Here is a 19421-nt window from a genome sequence, read left to right on the forward strand (position 1 = left end):
TTGGCCAGCAGAGTGTGTCGAACTCTCTCCCTTAATGGGGTTAAATCCTCAACTCAATTAAAGGCAGACCACGGCCTTAGTTGAGAGGAGAGACAAATTCATTGCTCCCATGTCAAATTCAGCCCAAACTTTCAGGTTGACAGCCTTTCATTGGAATTGAGTTACCTGTATTTGGCTAATTTAATTTAAACCTGTGGAGATGCTCATGGCTGGATGGGGAATCTACAACTTATTGGTTAAAAATTTACTTGGCTCGCCACTCGCATGCTTTATTTTACTATAATTACAGTGCAAAGCAAAAAGTACACCTCAGCAGGTGTTTCTGGTTTGAGTGGAGGCTCTGCTATCAAACCATCAAACAAACAGTCTTTTTTACTTCACAAAAACTTACAAATCATGCTGTTTATTTCCAGCCTATGTGTTCTTTCTCACAATATTGTTCCATAAATATTAATTGAAATGTGATTGATTCCATTTTTCAACAATGGTTACGGATCATAAATATGTCCCGATAGTTAATATTTGAGACTGGAAATATATTGTCTGTACAGAGGGTGCCCGATTTGCAATGTCCGACTTACAAACACAGTTCTCATTTTAACAATCTGACTTATGAACATTTCCTGTACATACGTTCATTGTGTGCCGACTTGTGTAAAAGCCAATATGCGAAAAGACTCCAGAACGGAACCCATTTGCAATCCGGGAGTGCCTGCGTATTTCTTCCTACCCATGTGTACATTTTTCTTGATGTGTTTACCATTTTATTTTTAGCCAATGTTATAACTGAGCGGAAAAAGGTCAATTACATATAATTCTGATGGGCAATAACTTTAAAGAAGGTGACATGTATGAACTTTGATTTCCAACCGCTTTATTGGCACACATTTAACCCTTCAAGGATAGTACTTGCAATCTTTGTATCAGAAGTTAAAACACAAATTTGGAGAATATGTTCAAAGGAGAGGCATGCTGACTGTGATTCATATTTGATATGTAGTATCAGAATTCCATTTTGTAATCATGTTGTTGATCTCTGGCTTTGAAAATTATACTCTTTAATAGGCCGAGGGTTAAATATCTTTAAGAAACTCCAGAATCAGTGCTATTTGAACAAGAAAGAGAAGCAGCAATGAAATGATGCCAGCTTGTTCACAAAGAACTGGAGATATCCGTTTGCCTTTTTATTTTTTGAATTAACTTGTTCAGAGATGTTATTACATACCCCTGCAGCAGGATGGGACTTGAACCCAGGCCTTGAACCAGACCATGGTTAGGGACACTACCACTGAACCATAGAGGGGCCCTTGACTATCTGCAGATCTATATCGACAAATAGAGGTGCAAATAGCTTGGCAGAAGATTTGTCAATCCAGAGGCTTTTATTCTCAAAAGTAAATTGAACAACAGGGTTAATGGCACAATTAAGATAAATTGATCCTAGAGTAAGTAAATGCAGTAGGTCACGCTTTCAGCAGTAATGTGAAAGAAGACATGTTATGGGGGAATCAATGACCCAATTTATTTTATGCGTCAAGAAACCACCAGCCTCTGAGATGGGTTTCTTTGCACTTACCTGGTGATAACATGGGGAACCATATCCAAAGTGTTTTGTCTACAGGCAGTCAGAAGCAGGACTGTACCATCTTTCTCTGGGCTGTCTGCAGCTGCTAAACTCCATATTACTGGCAGAGCCAGGAACAGCATTGGTTAACATTGACTTTAAGCTTGCCTCCACCTATTTGAAGATGTGCTCCAGTCTCTAAGAGTAAGGCCAACTTTTTCACAACTACCTCTAGTTACTTCAGAAGCTGGTGGTCACTCTGTCATTTGTTTGAGGCTGTTGTTCCTTTTCCACTTTCTTTGTTTATCACTTCTTAGCCCACTTCTGTGTTACCTTGTTGAAAAGCTCACTCAAAATGCCTTCCCTGCCTTTCCCAGGACGTAAGAATTGCAGGGATTAGAGATGGTGCAGAAAATATGCACAGGAAGGGTTGCAGGGCCGAGGAGCTTTACTTATTGGGATGGAATGGAGAGGCTGAGGCTGTTTTCATTGGAAAAGAGGAAGTTGATAGGAGACTTGACAAAAAAAGATCAAGTTCAAGAAAGAGTCTGGAAAGTGTAGCTAGTGAAAAGGTTCCCATTGATATAAAGTTTGAGAAACAGAGGATACCAATTTAAGCTGATCAGCAAAAGAAGCAAAAGCTATAAAATTAAAAGTCACAAATGCAACATGAGGAATTTTTGTTTGACACAACGATGACTGGGGTCTGGAATACATTGCCTGAGAGTTTGGTGGGGGTAGATTCAATTGTCATGTTCAAAAGAGAATTGGGCCATTATGTCAAGATAAAAGATAATGACCCAATCAGCTATTGGGGGAGACAGGGAATTGAAGGAGATGAACTGCTCCTTCAAGGTACTGGCGCAGAATGGCCGCTTAATGTGATATAATTATGGTGTTTGTAAAGAGTTAAAATGAATTGTTATGAGAATGTACATTCAAGATGACACACTTACTGCTGCTCTGCACTGAACAATACCGTATCAATCCATTCTACATGAAAACTTGTAGGAAAAGCACTCAATGAGCACTAGCATTTTGAGTCTGAGTTCTTTTATTTAATCCATTTTTCTAATCAATGTGTCACCTCAGGAGCAGGCGGGACTTGAACACAAGCTTCCAGGTCCAAGGGTAAATTTACTAGCACTGCACCATAAGAAGACACCCCTCTCCATTTTTAGTCTGATTGTTATGCGACCTGTTTATCAAATCAACCTGCCCAAGGATGTTATTACACACCACTGGAGCAGGCGTGAACCCAAGCTTCTTGGTCCAAGGGTGGTGACACTACCACTGAACCACAAGAGGGAACACCCCATTTTGAGTCTAACTCTTTTTAAACCTATTTTTCTAACTTTTGAGTCAAGAAGTGATATTTCAAATGAAATGCAGCTGAGCTCTGTCACAGACAAGAGCCATTTCCTCCTCTTCCTCCTCATTTTCCTCCTCGGAATATGCTTAGGATCCCCAGTTCCTCAGCACCCAGCACATCACCTCATTGCCTGCTCCAGTTGGGCACAGCAAAGCCAGGATGTTGCAGTGTACTCTATCCGGAGCATACTAAAGAATCCCCAAAGAATGGTCGAAGCGATGAAGCCACATCTGCAGCAGCTCTATTGTCTGCTCCACCGTAGCCCTGCATGAGGCATGTGTCCCGAGTTGAAGGTGCTGTGCTGACTGAATGACCAACACATGACATCAAAAAGGCAGTGTGTTGCCTGGTTACCTCCCTTGATGACAGTTATTCGCTTGGCACAATGGAAAAAAGAAGAGTGAAACCGATATCAGCTAACCATGGCCTTCATTAGTTTAATTAAAACAGACATACAATTCACGTTATTTGGTTAGAAGAAGGTTTACAACAGGCATGCAATTCATAAAAGGCTAAAGTTCAAAAGCACAATCCACTTAGTTTGATGTTCCCAGAACAGTCAACAAAATTAAAAGCTAATACCCAAGAATGGAAGGTTATACTGGCCGAGTATTTCCTCCAGTTCTGGGGGTCTTCTCCACAATTCTAAGTCTTGGAGCCATAGACTCATTCAGATATACAGCATGGAAACAGACCCTTCGGTCCAACTTGTCCATGCCAACCAGATAAACTAGCCCTCTACACCCTTCCTATTCAGATACCCATGCTGATGCCTTTTAAAAGCTGTAATTGTACCAGCCTCCACCACTTCCTCTGGCAGCTCATTCCATACATCCACCACCCTTTGCATGAAAAAGTTGCCCTTAACATCCCTTTTATATCTTTTCCCTCTCACACTAAACCTACACCCTCTAGTTTTGGATTCCCCCACCCCAGGAAAAGTTTTTGTCTATTTATTCTATCCATGCCCCTCCTGATTTTATAAACGTCTATAAAGTCTTCCCTCAGTCTCTGACGCTCCAGGGAAATCAGCCCTAGCCTATTCAGCTCTTCCCAAAAACTCAAATTCTCCAATCCTGGCAATATTCTTGTAAATCTTTTCTGAACATTTTCAAGTTTCACAACATCCTTCTGAGACCAGAATTGCACACAATACTCCAAAATTGGCCTAACCAATTACCTGTACAGCTGCAGCATGACCTCCTGACTCCTGTACTCAATGCTCTGATCAATAAAGGAAAGCATACTAAACGCCTTCTTCACTATCCTATGAACACCAAATCAGGTTAGGGCTCCAACTGTTCTCTCTGCCCCTGAATCAACATAACACCTTAATGATTCCCACCCTTGTCCTTTATGCTCCCTCTGTGATAGTCGTTACTGTCAACAACCCACCTCTCAAAGTTTACCATGCCCTCTGCATTCCCCCCACATACCTCTTTTTCTCCATTCTCACATTGACAAATTCCATGACTTACCTCACCAGCTTTGGCTTCACAACAGTGTTTTTTGATTCCCAACTGCCCCTACCACACCCCATCCCTCCTTGTACTCTCCTCATCTATGCATGGACTCCCAGGACCGCAGTTCCCTGCAGATATCTGACTGACATTGATGAACAACTGCTGGACATGACAGATCAGACTTGTAACTGTTCTCCTCGTCTGATGATTCCTGACAGCTTCCTACAGGCCTGACCATCACTCATTCCCCAGACTGTTGTCTGACATGTCACCTGACCACACAATTGAGTGGACGACTGTCAATGGCAAAGCCATGGACCGTCTATAAACTGTACCCATGACTGAAGCTACTGGGACTCCCATGTTGCCACTTAGTGAGAAACCTACTTTGCTGTCAGGCATAAAATGCATAAACGATGGAACAACTTGCTCCTGACATTGTGATAGGCCTCAGTAGATTTCTAATGCGATTTTGCAAATCTGGCTATTGCCCACATCATTTTGACACCTGTAGGATTCCATGCTGTTTTTTCTTCCAGGTTTCTGTGTTTAACTCCTGCTAATTAAAAGAAAGAACAACCGTGGTGTGCTCATAAGATTACATTATCATATTTCAGAAGCTTCTGAACCCCCCACATTATATAGGCATTTCAGTTAAAGCTGAGACAACAATTTGGAGATGGGAGGGTTGCATACGTCCTGCCAGCTGGGGACAAAGGAACACCTCAAAACATTTTATATTAAAACAGGGTCAAATGGCCTTCTCGATATCTCTTCACTTCATCACCGTAACTCTGATGGGGTGACAAAGCTACTATGTTCACTTAATGACATTCCAATTGGAACACTGAGATGGGTCCCTGTCTTTGCAATATGACAGAAATCTGGGATTCTACAGCATTTACTGTTGACCGGCAGGAGAGAAGGGCTCCAGGCCGAAATGACAGCCTGTCTTGCAGCCTTCATTTCTCTCCCCAAATTGCAGCCTGGAAATAAGCCGATGTATTGTCTGCAAGAAGGAACACTACAGGGCCCAGCTAACAGGGGACGCTGTCACTGGACTGATCTTTGGGAAGTTGTAACCAATGTGAACTGACTTACAAAAACTCTATATTTACCAAAGCTTGTAACTTATCTCTTCTCTGATCTTCTTAAATTTCCATGTGCTTGTGTGTGTGTATGAAATAATGAAGCAATTTGATGATATTTTGAATGTTTAATTTCATCTTATGGGTTTTTTCATGTGGGTTTATTTCAAAAGTTGGAATCTGAAGACTACGATTTGGGGACCACCCTTCAGCCTCCCTCAGTAAGGAATAGGAGTAAACAAGGGAAAGGAGTAACCGAAACAATACCTTATCATTTCATGCTTAAGAGGAGAAAAGCAATTATAGTTTAATCAGCACCATTCCACTCCTGTCTGTGTCAGAATATTATTAAATCAGAACAGCTACCGTGAATATAAAGATTTCAATTAAGACTTGTGAGAATTGGCACTACAATAGTGTATGTCCAAGGAAATATCAAACTGCAGGAGGATACATTGTCTGCAATCCTATTGAACAACTGGCACAACAGAAAGGGAATTTCATTGCAGAAGTTGTGTCTTATAGCTTTTTGACTTAAAGATACTTGGCTGTGACAATAGAGATTTACCAAAATTGCAACTATTGTCAAGGAGTTTGTGATTAATTAAAGCTCAAGGCAGTGGGGCTTATGTGGATCTGAGGAAACTCAGGATGGGATCATATCTCCTGGAGATGGAAAATAGCATTAGAAGGAGAAACAAGACAGATTTAGTCCCTCTGACAATAAGACCCCAAAGGAAATGGACCAGCTAACCAGAAATCCAGAAAGACTATCTGAATAAAGAGCTGACATTCTGTGATTGCTCAAATACTGATTCACTGAGTGCAAATCACCAATTGGAGAACAGAGAGTCTCACTTTCCTCTAAAAGAGCTGAAAACAACTTCAGGGAGATTGGTGAAACTACCACAGCACATAAATCTCTCTGAATCAGAGGTGAGGACAGACACTCTGGCATTGAGGGGTGGGATTGCAGGGGATGATGTAAATAATGTATACAGCCACAAATCTGGGGCATGGAGACTGGAGTTGGGGCAGTGTAGTGTAAAGGGTTAATTGCCTAATAAGTAAATATTCAGTCTTCATCATTAGTGAAGAGATCACATGATTGCTGATTCTAGTGAGAAATAATTATGTGTTCAGCCTTGTGCCAAGCTGCATGGTGTAAATAGATATCAGAATCCTAAGGAAAAAGGGTAATCTTAACAACAGCCTAACTGCAGCATCTCCATTCACTCTTATCCGAGGCACAAGAACCACCAAAAAGATACCAACGCGGGGGTGACAGATGTTATCTGGAGGGAAGGCTTCTTGGCTAAACCTGTCGGCAGTTGGGCCTTGCTCCATTTTTCCAGTTCCCACTGTGGTCTATCATTAATGGAGTTTCTAGTGGTTGCTGTCAGAAAGTTTAATATTTTTCTCTTTACATTTTCTTTTCATCAGAATGGGAAGCACCCAGCAGGAGTGTTCATTGTGATTTCATATTACCAGTGTGGGGCTTGGCTAGCTGTACATGGCAGCCCACTCTCTTGGGTCTGAGACTTATTGCTGGTGCTGTATCCTTTCACAGAAAACTGATTAACTACCTTAGAGGGAGGGGCTGACAGAATTCATATAATCCAATTTTGGATGTGCCTTGGGGGTCCTGCTCTGGTAGATGCTGTGAGCACACTGACCATTTCTGGTGCAAAACCGCTCTGAAGAAATTATTCTCCCCAGAAATTAAAGCTGTGAGAGTCTGTGTCTTGGTAGTTATGCTTACATTCAAGAGGAAAAAAAAATATGATAACACTTTATACATTCTAATGTTAAATTTATATAAACAAATACTTCTCATTTGATTAAATTCAGAAACATATAATAAATAGAAAAATTGATTAGCAAGATGCCAATTTATACATTACTCACAAGAGAGACCTGTGTAATTCAATCATGAAGTAAAAATCTATATCTCACTCTTCATCATCTATTATCCTATTACTCTAATGAAAATCATAGTTCTGTGATACAGTAAAATCAAAACATTAAAAAGTCTGTGATTACAGATGAATCATGTGCTCATTACCAGGAACAGCCTTTCCAACCCAGGAATTTTCCACTTCACAATTATAAAGCCAAATAGACATTTCTGAATCAGTATTTTGTACATGTTTTGCTTTTTCTTGTTGATGCTAATGTCATATTATCCATACAGCTGGCAGCATCAGCATTTACAGAATCGTTTGAAATATATTTTTTACCTTCCTCTTCTGTGCTCTCTTCTTCAGAAGGAATCGTGACTTTTTGTTGGATAATGTTTCCCTGCACACCAGCTACTCCCTGACATCTTGATCAAATGGTCACTCAAGTGGTATAGGAGCCTTCAAAATTATGCTGGCTTTACATGGAACCTTTAGAATAAAAGAAGGGAGAACTTCCAAGAAATTGCCAACACAGCATATTTCATTCAGGTTATATATATGCTGTGGGCCAGCATTTATTGTCTTTGAAAAATGAATATCACTTACCATTCGTTAGATTTCCCTTTCCCATTTTATTTGCTTGTAACTGGCTGTTATTGAGCAAATGAGACAGCACAGCACATCTATGACCTGTGGAAAAGGTTACAGAGATAAAAAAGACAAAGTTCCATTTCTTTTAAACACCCAATAATAGTTAAAAGCTTAAAGAATAACATTCCCTACTTGTAACTGTTAATTAGTGCTAGAGAGCTAGCTGGCAGCAATGAAGACTACAGTGGGCAGTGCTGAAGTAGAATCATACTAGGCTTGATTTGTTAACTCTGTTTCTCTCTCCACAGACACTGTCAGACCTACTGAGTTTCTCCAGCATTTTCCGCTTTTATTTCTAACCTTTTGAATTTTGTACATATCGACCGTGCAAGTGCAAAATATCATGCTTCTTAATGCAGGTCAGTGGAGTGTCAGACAGATATTGTTTTCCCAAATCCAACAGCAACTTCCAAATGTTTGCATTGATCCATGCATCTGTTCCTGCCTGATGTTGCACTTAAGTAACAGTTAGTGGCTTTGGCCTCACCATTATTAGCAGAAAAATCTGAGCTAATAATGGCTAAAGGCAGACCAGCAACACAAGTTCTTCTTCAACATGGGGAACACAAAATCTTTATTGTGGCAATGAATAACTCTCAATTTAACTGCTATTTAAGTGTGTGAACAGCTATGTCCTGAAACATTGCATTAAGCTTTGGGCAAACCTCTGGGAAGTATTTTGACCATAAGAACAGAGAGCATAAACTCACAAGAATAATATCAGGCCTTAAACAGGGTACATAATCTTGGTTTATATTCAAAAATTGGCTCTTCAAAGATTCCCATACATAATGTTGGAGAACTTAGCATGTCAGTGCGAAAGACAAGGCCAAAGAATATACATTCAACTTCAGACAGAAGTGCTAAGTAAATGATCCCTTTCTGTCTCCTTCTAAGGTCTCCCGTGTCACAGATGCCATTGTTTGGTGAATTCAGTTCACTCCCAGTGATATCAAGAAATAGTTGAAAGCACTGTCTGTTGCAAAAGCTATGAGCCTTGACAACATATAGGCAATGTTACTGAAGACTTCTGCTCCAGAACTCACTGTTCTCATAGCCAAGCTGTGCCAGTACATCTACAACACAAGCAGCCCCCTGGCAAAGTGGAAATTGCCCAAGTATATCCCATCCACAACAAAAAAAACAGGTCACATCTAATTGGGCCCAACTGCTGCTTTAATAATTTACTCTTGATCACTAGCAATAATGCAATTAAATTGCACTTACACAGCACTAAGCTCCTTGCTGATCTCAGTTTGAGTTCTGCTAGAGTCACTCAGCTCCAGAACTAATTACGGCCTTGGTTCAAACATGGACAAAAGTGTTAATTGCCAAAGATGGGGTGATGATGGCTACCCTTGACATAGGCTGCATTAATGGAGTGTGACACTAAACAGCCTTATTACAACTGGAGTCAGTGGGAGTTAGGGAGAAAACTCTATACCAGTTAGAATCATAGCTCACATTAAAATAAAATGGTTGTGCTCATTCCAAGCACCGACCTCTCAAGGACAAATAAGGATGGCCAATGCATGCTGGCCCATTCAGTGATGCCCCTATCGCATGAATGAATTTTTAAAAAAAGTTAAGGATCTGAGTTTTGGATATTTATGTTGGGTTCCTTGGAGGTGTGACCTTGCTGACCATCTTCAACTGTAACCTCTGACCTTCCCTCCACCAAAAGGTCAGAGGTAAGAAAAGTTGCCAAAGACTATATAATGTTTCGGACTATTTAACTGCTCTGACACTCAAACACTGTGCACTTGCATGCAGCAAATGCTGGACAACACTTCGGATTGAATTTTTAAGTGGTCAATAATATTTGCGCCACACAAGGTCCAGAAAAGGACTATCTCCAACTGAGAGAATTTAACTATTGCCCCTTGATGTTAAATTGCATTGCCATCACTGAATCCTGCTATTATCAATATGCGGGAGGTTACCATTGATCAGAAACTCAACTGGAGGGCAAGGTGGCACAGTGGTTAGCACTGCTGCCTCACAGTGCCAGAGACCTGGGTTCAATTCCCGCCTCAGGCGACTCTCTGTGTGGAGTTTGCACATTCTCCCCGTGTCTGTGTGGGTTTCCTCCGGGTGCTCCGGTTTCCTCCCACAATCCAAAAAAAATGTGCAGGTTAGGTGAATTGACCATGCTAAATTGCCCGTAGTGTTAGGTGAAGGGGTAAATGTAGGAGAATGGGTCTGGGTGGGTTACGCTTCGGCGGGTCGGTGTGGACTTGTTGGGCTGAAGGGCCTGTTTCCACACTGTAAGTAATCTAATCTAATCTAATTGGACTAGCCATACAAATGCTGTGCCTACAAGAGTAGATCAGAGGCTAGGAATTCTGCAGCAAATAGCTCTCCACTTGATTTCCCTTATCAAGAGTGTGTTGGAATATTCCATCTACTAAATGCCATCAGCTCCAGCAATACTCAAAGAAGGTCAACACAATCCCAATTGAAACAAGCTATTTGCACAGTAATCCTGTCCCACATTCACCCTCTACTCAACTGTTGCACAGTGGGAGGAATATATACCACTGACAGGAGATGAGTTAATCACTGAAAGATTCCTAGCCTCTGATTTCCTCTTGTAGCCACAGTATTTGTATACATAATTAACAAAGATAGCTTGTCACAAAGACAAATTCCAGGTCAATTTTAGTGTATGCTCTTTTAGCTCATCTTAGCTGGTAACTGGCCTCAATTCAAAAGGCTGGGAAGAAAGAATGATGATTTCTTGTTCCTGATCACTATCCAGTTCCCACATTTTGCATATGTGTAAACATTAGAGTCACAGATGTCTACAGCATGGAAACATGCCCTTTAATCCATCTTGCCCATGCCACCTGGATGATGATGAGGACATGATTAAATCTCTCGTTAATATATTTCACAGGTTGTATACTGCTGACATGCACAATGAAATATCTCATTGACCTTGGAAGATAATTGAGCAAAAACTCCAGGTTCTTAGTTCGATATTAGAATCACTGTTACTCAGCTCTAACTGGTTGCATTCCAATTAAGTGACATTTCATAAAACCCAACAGCACTGAAGTCTACTGAGGATTTAATCATCTGTTAGCAGATTACCTCCACAGCACCGCCTCCACAGTGAAGGCAATGAGGTAATTGGGATACTACACAGTACCGCTACTTTCTGAAATATTGACATACATCGAAGGAGGTGGGCATAAAGAAAGCATTTCTTCTGGTTGTCATTGAGGAGAAACTCAGATCTCCATGCAATTCATGAACATGTTTTTGTCCGGTCAGGGCCAAATAGACAAGGAGGGAATTTAACGGTAGTCGGAAAATAAATTCAAGGAGGTAGATTTTAGTTTGGACCTGTGTGCTAGCTTGTTTCCAAATCCAAAAGCCTAAAAATCATTGGCAATTAGTCTTCAGGCCTTCATAGCCATCTATGGACTCACCCCAAGAGTAGAAGAGAGACATTCTCATCTGCAAGGGACCATCGCCAATGATGAACATGGCCAAGGTGTACTCGTTTTAAAATGGAAAGGGCGGTACAGTAACTCAGTGGTTAGCCCTGCTGCCTCACAGCATCAGGGTCCCAGGTTCAACTCCAGCCTGCGGTGACTCTCTTTGTGGAGTTTGCACATTCTCCCCGTGTCTGTGTGGATTTCCTCCTGGTGCTCTGGTTTCCTCCTACAGTCCAAAGATATGCAGGTCAGGTGAATTGGCCATGCTAAACTGCACATAGTGTTAAGTGCATTAGTCAGAGGGAAATGAGTCTGGGTGGGTTACTCTTTGGAGGGTCAGTGTTGACTTGTTGGGCTGAAAGGGCCTGTTTCCACACTGTAGGGAATCGAATCTAATCTAATCCTGGTAGTGGCCTATCTTGACTTTTTCACCGAATTTAAACTGATACAGATTCTAATAGATTTTAAAGCTAACTATGATACTAACTACTACTGGTACACATACTGCTTGTATTGCACAGGGTCAAATGTAAATTTCAAAGATAAATGGGTTATTCATAACCCTTTTGTCAGTATATTAGTGGAAATGAATATTTAATGTGGTGCAAAACTGGTAAGTTACCACTGTTCTTTGCCCAGCAATAAAATTTTAAGTTATCTTCAAACTACATGATCAAAACAAAAATAAAATCAGATAGAAACCGATTCAATCCAAAGGAGCGATTCACAGGTCAATATAGAGTTTAAACCATCTCGGATTTATTTTGAAATAAATACAAACATAAATTCTATTTCAACTTAAGAGGCTACAAAATATACCTGAATAAAGATGTCAATGTATATTAACCTTCACAAATTAAGGGAATTAATTATATATAATAACAATTATATAAGAATAAATCTGTCTTCATTTAATTTTTTGTTCTGTTGAATTTATTCAGTTAGTCGCCTGTATATTATTCGACAAGAAGAACAAGTAGCTAAACAGAGTTTAAAAACAATTTCACGCAATAATTACACATTTTGTTATAGGACATGAAAATAGTCAGGAGCGTTTTAAGAATTGTAATTTTTTGAGAATCTCTCAAATGGTATATTTCAGTCCGTCCTTCAGCAATGCAGTGTGTACTGTCATAGAGTCTATGGACACTGGCTTTTCAGAAAAATTGGTGCTGAAGAGGAGGAGCCATCCGCTGATGGTTAATTCAGCAAACTATTCAGAACAGGCCATGATCTAGAAATTAGTATTCCACTAAAACTTGCTGATCTGATCTGCAGAATTTATTCATGGGAGCTCAAACTCCTATTATTTATCCCCAAATGTTACATGTCTTGTACCAATTTGTACTGCAATTGATTTTATTTCTCGCAACAGGTTCTTGGCTCTTCTGTTGATCATGACAGTAAAGTAAGATCCGCTGTCAGCCATCTCCCACCTCCCTCTGCACCATACTGATTTCCCAGAGAGAATTCCATATCCAACTGGTTCCTACTCTCAGACAGCAGACATACGTGTGGAAAAAGTCTCTTTCTGATCTTGCAGAGTAAAACATCTGAGCTTTATGAGATCCTAGCTTCCAACAGTTGTTTGGGTTATGTAAAGCTGACTTTCAGATTCAGAACTATTTTAACATGATCATTGAAAATTAACATCATGAAAATCCTGTTCTCAAGAACTCTTAACAGACAAAAATGCAAGGCACCAGGGGGCACAAGCACACAAACAGTGCTTGACCTGTACCATTAGCTTGGAAAGGAGAGTGGGAAGGGTCAAATTTGGAGAGCATCATTGCCAGAAGTGACATTCCAGTTGTCCACCTTTTGCCTTTTTTCATTTCAGCTCAGCAATAACTAAACATCCATTAATTTTTGCATCCACTCATCACTGCTCCGATTTCCCACAAAGCATTACTTCAGTTTTCACTGTAAGGAAGCGGGCACAGTCAGTCAATGTTGGTTAGCTGGAGCTTTTTCTCCCCTTCTTATATGCACAAATTGGCACTCTGGTGTAATTTGACATACAGTTTGCTGGCAGAGCCATACTTTTTTCTAGTTGTCACCATCACCAACCTATGATGCAACTCATGAGCACGGAAAGTGAAAAAGTGCTGTACCACGGTTTCAAGAAAACTTATCCAGTGCTGGATGAATCCAAGAAAGCTGATAAGTCCCCAAACAACAGTTCAACACCATCTTGACAACTACAAATAAACCCTTACGTTGTTTTTCATACTAAGTGTACACTTCTGTATTTCTATTGGATAGAGAAAAATATAAATACATGAAAATATGAAAAGCCAATCCAGATTTGAAGCTATTAGTGTTTACTTATTTGGAAATTCCTGGCATGCCTCCTTAATTTTGTTTACATTAAGAATATGCATAATAATTTTTCAAAATTCTTTAAAACATCACATATAATAGATATTTCATTAAGTGAAGGAAAAACAGATTGGAATTTAAATGTTAACAGATTTTACTTACCTAAGTCACTTTTCCACAACAGCCCCCTAACAAAATCTAATCCTTCCAGACCGTTGTATATTCTGTAACTCAGAACTATTCAAAGAAGGCATTATTTTCCATTTATGCACCAGATTTTCCTCAGATAAAACTTCCAGCAACTTTTGTAGTTCACTGGAAGTACTGAGTCCACACATCAATTAGTTTTACCTAAGACACTGAGTATCAATAATAGACAGACTCACATAATCAAATGCAAATCAATTGAACATCAACCAAATAACAAGGTTATTCAGTTCCTCTTTTTAATTCTTAAATTTTCTTCAGCTCTTCCAACTTATATTGGTACAATTTTCCCTCATCAATTCAACTTTGTACTCTTCACCACCTAACCCAGTTAAGCTGGTTAAGACTTTCACTCTCCTTTCTTCAGCGGAAATTTCTTCCTTTCCTCTCTTTGACCTCTTCATCATACCACCTCAGTTGGTATCACCAATCTCTCTCAATCCTCACTGTGGTGCTCCTCCTCTTTTTTCCCCCACAAAGCATTGCTTCTGGCAGGTGTTTTGGCCAATCAGATGTACTGCCTCTGGAGTAATGTCAGGAGTGTGTTGGAGCAATCAACTGTTATTGTGGCCTATGTTTGAGTTTTTGGCAACTTTAAAACTAAATGAAATTATCAATAGAGAAAAATTTAATTTGCTTGACAGTTCTGGTTCTTAGCCTGAACTAAAATTTGCTATTGTAATCTTAGCTGGGACATGAAAAGGAATGTTACAGTTCATTGTAGCAGCCCTGGGCTACGGAAAGGAAAATTCAGTGATTGTTCCAGCAGCTGACGGTATCTCGTGATTTTTGTTGGAAAATGCACATTTGTCAGCTGAGAACAAGATTGGACATGATTATAATAGTTTATTTTAAAATAGGTTTTCTTCACTCACTGTCTAAGTATTGAGACAGAATCCTGGAAGGGAACCAACAGATGTGGAACTGTAGCCGAACTTGAGTTGGCACCCATCAGGAACCTAAAGAAAGAAACTGGAAAACAAAACACTGTATTGTGTTTCAGACTTATTCTTTCATCATTAAATTTTGCTTTTAATTTAAGGAATTGCAAGCCTTAATGAAATCATTAAAGTAAATACTTCCAAACACACTCACAAATCTGTAAGTATATAAAATGCGTTCTGAGAAAATGATTCTTTTTTTTTAAAAATGGAATGGAGCTTTTGAGAATGCGAGCATACAACAAAATACATACATGCATTACAAGTAGCTTCAAAGCTTGTTCAAAATATTCAAAAGCCTGTACTGTCTGTAGGCAACCACTGTAATGTAAATCTTTAAAAGCTTTTCTTGTCTAAGGAATCACTTTAGGAAAGGCACAGCATAAAGCAGGTTGAGAAAGTAGAGTCAAAAGCAACAAATAAGAAAGCCAAGTGGAGCGATGATTATCAGAATTTAGTGACCTACAGCATTCCTCACTATAGCTTTATCACTGGGTAATAAAAAAGCACCCCAATTTGTGTCAATGTCATTGTACAGTGCAGAAAAGACATGGATCCATTAAGGCCTTCAGGAACAAATTGAGATCCTCTCTTTCAAAATAACAACCTTTAAGACACTCTCTTTGGCGGTCCTAGGAAATGACATTTTATTTCACATGTGACTTATCTTCCATGGCATTTTTCAATATGCTGTGAAAATATTTCATTCCTCGCCATGCAAAAGAAAGCACAAATATATCTTTGTTATGTACATACCTTCCTCTCACCAGAGTGCTTTGTAACTTTTCCCATGTCCATTAGGCCTTGCAGTCTAATCTTGTCACACCAATAGCTCCCATGGTGAGATCATTAAGAGAATTATTTTAACATCAAACAGCCAGCAGTGACAATGAAGTCCGATGTAAGGTGAATGCTTCAAAGGCTTCCTTCTCAAATTATGGCTCTACAGGCTATTCATCACCTCTCGATGGGGCTTGTCCCTCTATTAGTTGGCTTTAGCTGCAGGCTAAGGTAGCACCACTAATTGGTCTTTGCAACAAAACTGACCTGTGGACAGGATAAAACTTGTGCTAAACTTTTTTAAAAAAGACTGAAGGTCAAAGCAGGACGATTACAGCTATGAGCTATATCTGTTAAATCAATTTCTTCCTCTTCGGACAGTTCACATTATGAGACATCTGCATTGTTGCCTGGGTAAAACAATTGCTCCTTCAAGTAGCTCAAAATCGTCCACTTTTATACCTCAAGGACAAATGGATCTATCATTTTCTTCATTTTCTGCAGTTTTTCACAGTAGAGGTCTTTGATCTCTGGGAATAATGGCAGACAGAGCAATTTAACTGCTTCATACAGGTGCAAGGAGTTTATTTAGCAGGTTGTGCCTTTTTCCCTTAGCACATTAGCCGCATGCATACAAATAGACTTTTACTGGTTAATGCAGGTGAAATGGCAAAAGAATCACTACAAAGACTTGGTCACACCTGCAGGAATTCGCATTTTAAAACACTACATAATTAAAGTAAGGAGAATAGGTTTAACCCCTCCCATCATCCCCCACCCCCCACTCCACTGATAATGAAGTTCTATGGCTGAAGCCAGAACAAGATCATGTAAAGTGAAAAAGAATGCTTACCTGTGAACACATCTCTGCTGTTTCCCACATATAAAGGACTTCCAATTACAGTAGGCCTGCATTTGAAAGAAAACATTTGCCCCAGGTCGATAACTGGATTCTGCCTTACACAAACATAACGTGGGGGGGAGGGCAGAGTGAGCTTTAAATCTGCATCTACTCAAAGCAAAAAAAATTGGGCTGGTAATTCTATTCACAATCAAAAGTTTGTAAAGCTTTTACTGATTTGTATGCACATTTTCTTTAAATGGCTATTTGTCTTCATTCTATGTCCTTATATTGATAGGAAGGATGCGGTGATGGGGTGGGGGGGGGGCGGTGGGAGGTGGTGGGGGTGGGGGTAGTGGGGGGGGGGGGGGCGTGGGGAGTTGGTCCGGTGGTGGTGATGTGTGCAGTTGTGGAGATTGCTGATTCATTGGATAAAGAAATTTTCCTCAACTTTTGTACTTGGCTGACCATTAGTTGCAAATAAGGCGGGTAATATTACTTTTCACTAAAATTCCCATTGTAAAATACTGCAGTATTGAGAAGTACTCCAATTAATGGACCCATGAATGGACCAAGAATGAACTCAGTGATGAGTAAGATACAAAGAAATGCATGAATACCAGAAATCGGAACCTGCTAAATGCTGGATCAATGCAGTCGGTCAGTCAGTTTTCTAGTTTATGTATTTTACTCCCTTCCCCGTCTTTCGGTGTGTTCCTTCTAAAATGATGTGAAGTTGCCGGTGTTGGACTGGGATGGACAAAGCTAAAAATCACACGACATCAGGTTATAGTCCAACAGGTTTATTTGGAAGCTCTCCCAAATAAACCTGTTGGACTATAACATGGTGTTGTTCATCTGTAATATCTTTCAACCTGAGGCAGAGTATTACAACTAAAATATCAACTGAATCTAGTCTTTCTTAACCATATGTTATATCTCCAGAATTAAATACTTTTTTTTCAGATTTCTAGCATTGGCTGTATTTCCTTTATTTTGTTGTGTTTATATTCAGTTTGGATTCTAGGACTCTGGTGTCTGGGAGTAATTCCTTAAAAATCTAGTTTCTTGCTTTGGCATAGTTTTACACCCAGTCACTCTGCAGTCCAGTGAATTGTTCTCCAGAATAAGCAAGCCTACTGGGGATTGTAAACCCCAAATGACTCACATTTGCCAGCCTTAATCAGTTGTGCCATACAATGGTCTAGTGTGAAAAGCAATTTTTCAAATGAAGTTATTGAAAACTCAGGGTCTCCACTATGTTTTAAGAACACTGAACTATGTTTCACATTGTGGTGCTTTAGAATCCCTACAGTGTGAAAGCCTGTAGGCTCATTTGGCTCATCAAGTCCACACTTACCCTCCAAAGGAATCTCACCCAGACCCACCTCCCTATCTTATCCCCATGCATTTTCCATGGCTAACCTACCTAGCTTGCACATTCCTGGAGACTATGGGCAATTTAGCATGGCCACTCCATCCTAACCCACACACTTTACACTGTGGGAGGAAACTGGAGAACCCAGTGGAAACCCATGCATACACGGGGAGAATATGCAAACTCCACATAGACAGTTGCCCAAGGATGGAATCAAACTTAGGTCCCTGGCGATATGAGGCAGCTGTGCTAATTACTGAGCCCCTGTTCTGCCTTTCTGTCTTTCTGACGCCTCCACTAATTTGGAATTGTGCATCTTGTGTCCTCTTTGACGCAAAGCCACATCACAAACCTTTGCTAACTTTTGCTGTCTCCGTTTTCATCAGCTGTACAGTTCTTGATTTCATTTTAAATATCTTTCGTGGTCTTGTCCTTCTATTTTTCACAAATCTTTTCTCACTTTGTGGGAGTGATATTCATTATTGTTGAATCTGTCTTTCTAATGTCACCCTTCTTACTTCTCTTATGTTTTCCAGGCCCACAGCCCTTGGGACCAGTGATCATCAAATGTTGGCTTCCTGAGTATCATAATATTAATTGCTGCATCATTGATGGTCATGCTTCCAGCTGCCTAGACACAAAGCTCCAACTTTTTCATCAAAACTAAATTTTATCATAAATTTATAAATATTTATAAATTTTTGTGGCCTAAACTTCAGTATATCCCTAAGTCTCCTGATTCCTGATGAAGGGCTTTTGCCCAAAGTGTTGATTTTCCTGCTCCTCAATGCTGCCTGACCTGATGTACTTTTCTAGCACCACTCTAATCTTGACTCTGATCTTCAGCATCTGCAGTCCTCACTTTTGCCTATATCCCTAAGCACCTAGTTCTGGATCTTGGATCATGTTAGCCTGTAAAATTCAGTGGCGATCAACTCATTGGAACATTTAAAATAAACCATAGAGCGTTTTTCACTGAGTTGATGATTCTCCGAGTGCAGTTAATATTTACCACAATCACCTCCCTCCTCTGTCCCTGAGAACAGCCAAGAGGGGACAGAGTCTTGTGCCACAGAGCTGTTTGGGGTAAACCTTGTGTTCCATCTAATGTTATCACTAAACAAGTTAAATCCCAACTAAAAACTGGCTTGAAATATCACAGTTTTTCTTATTCAGTAGGTGGTCTTTCACGATGCTACAAGTTTGCTTTTATCAGTAAAACAGTAGTGTACTGCATAAAAGAAATGTTGATAAAATAAATAAAGCTATTTATGTATAACACAAATTTAAAGATTTTGAAACACACAGTAAAATGCAAACCCATTAATCCCAACAGTTCTCCTTAACAGTACTCACACCAGAAAGACTTACCTTTTCTATAACTTTTACTTGGCTTAAACAAACAATGATTCAATTTGGACTCCTGAGAATCTGGTAGCATCTTCCATGAGCAACTGTTCAATTGAA

The 19421-nt window shown here is 39.9% G+C and overlaps 1 long non-coding RNA gene across 1 annotated transcript; it reads right to left on the reverse strand.

Annotated features, from left to right (window-relative positions):
- Positions 1–3151: 3151 nt before the first annotated feature.
- LOC140480453 (uncharacterized) lies at positions 3152–16818 on the reverse strand. Its single transcript, XR_011961297.1, has 7 exons — positions 16589–16818; positions 15712–16002; positions 14890–14986; positions 11477–11711; positions 7995–8078; positions 7728–7877; positions 3152–4955 (listed from the first exon to the last, which is right to left on the reverse strand). It is a non-coding gene; the product is annotated as an uncharacterized lncRNA (long non-coding RNA).
- Between the last annotated feature and the right edge of the window lie 2603 nt (positions 16819–19421).

Source organism: Chiloscyllium punctatum, chromosome 8 (genome assembly GCF_047496795.1).
Source record: "Chiloscyllium punctatum isolate Juve2018m chromosome 8, sChiPun1.3, whole genome shotgun sequence".
Classification (NCBI taxonomy): domain Eukaryota; kingdom Metazoa; phylum Chordata; class Chondrichthyes; order Orectolobiformes; family Hemiscylliidae; genus Chiloscyllium; species Chiloscyllium punctatum.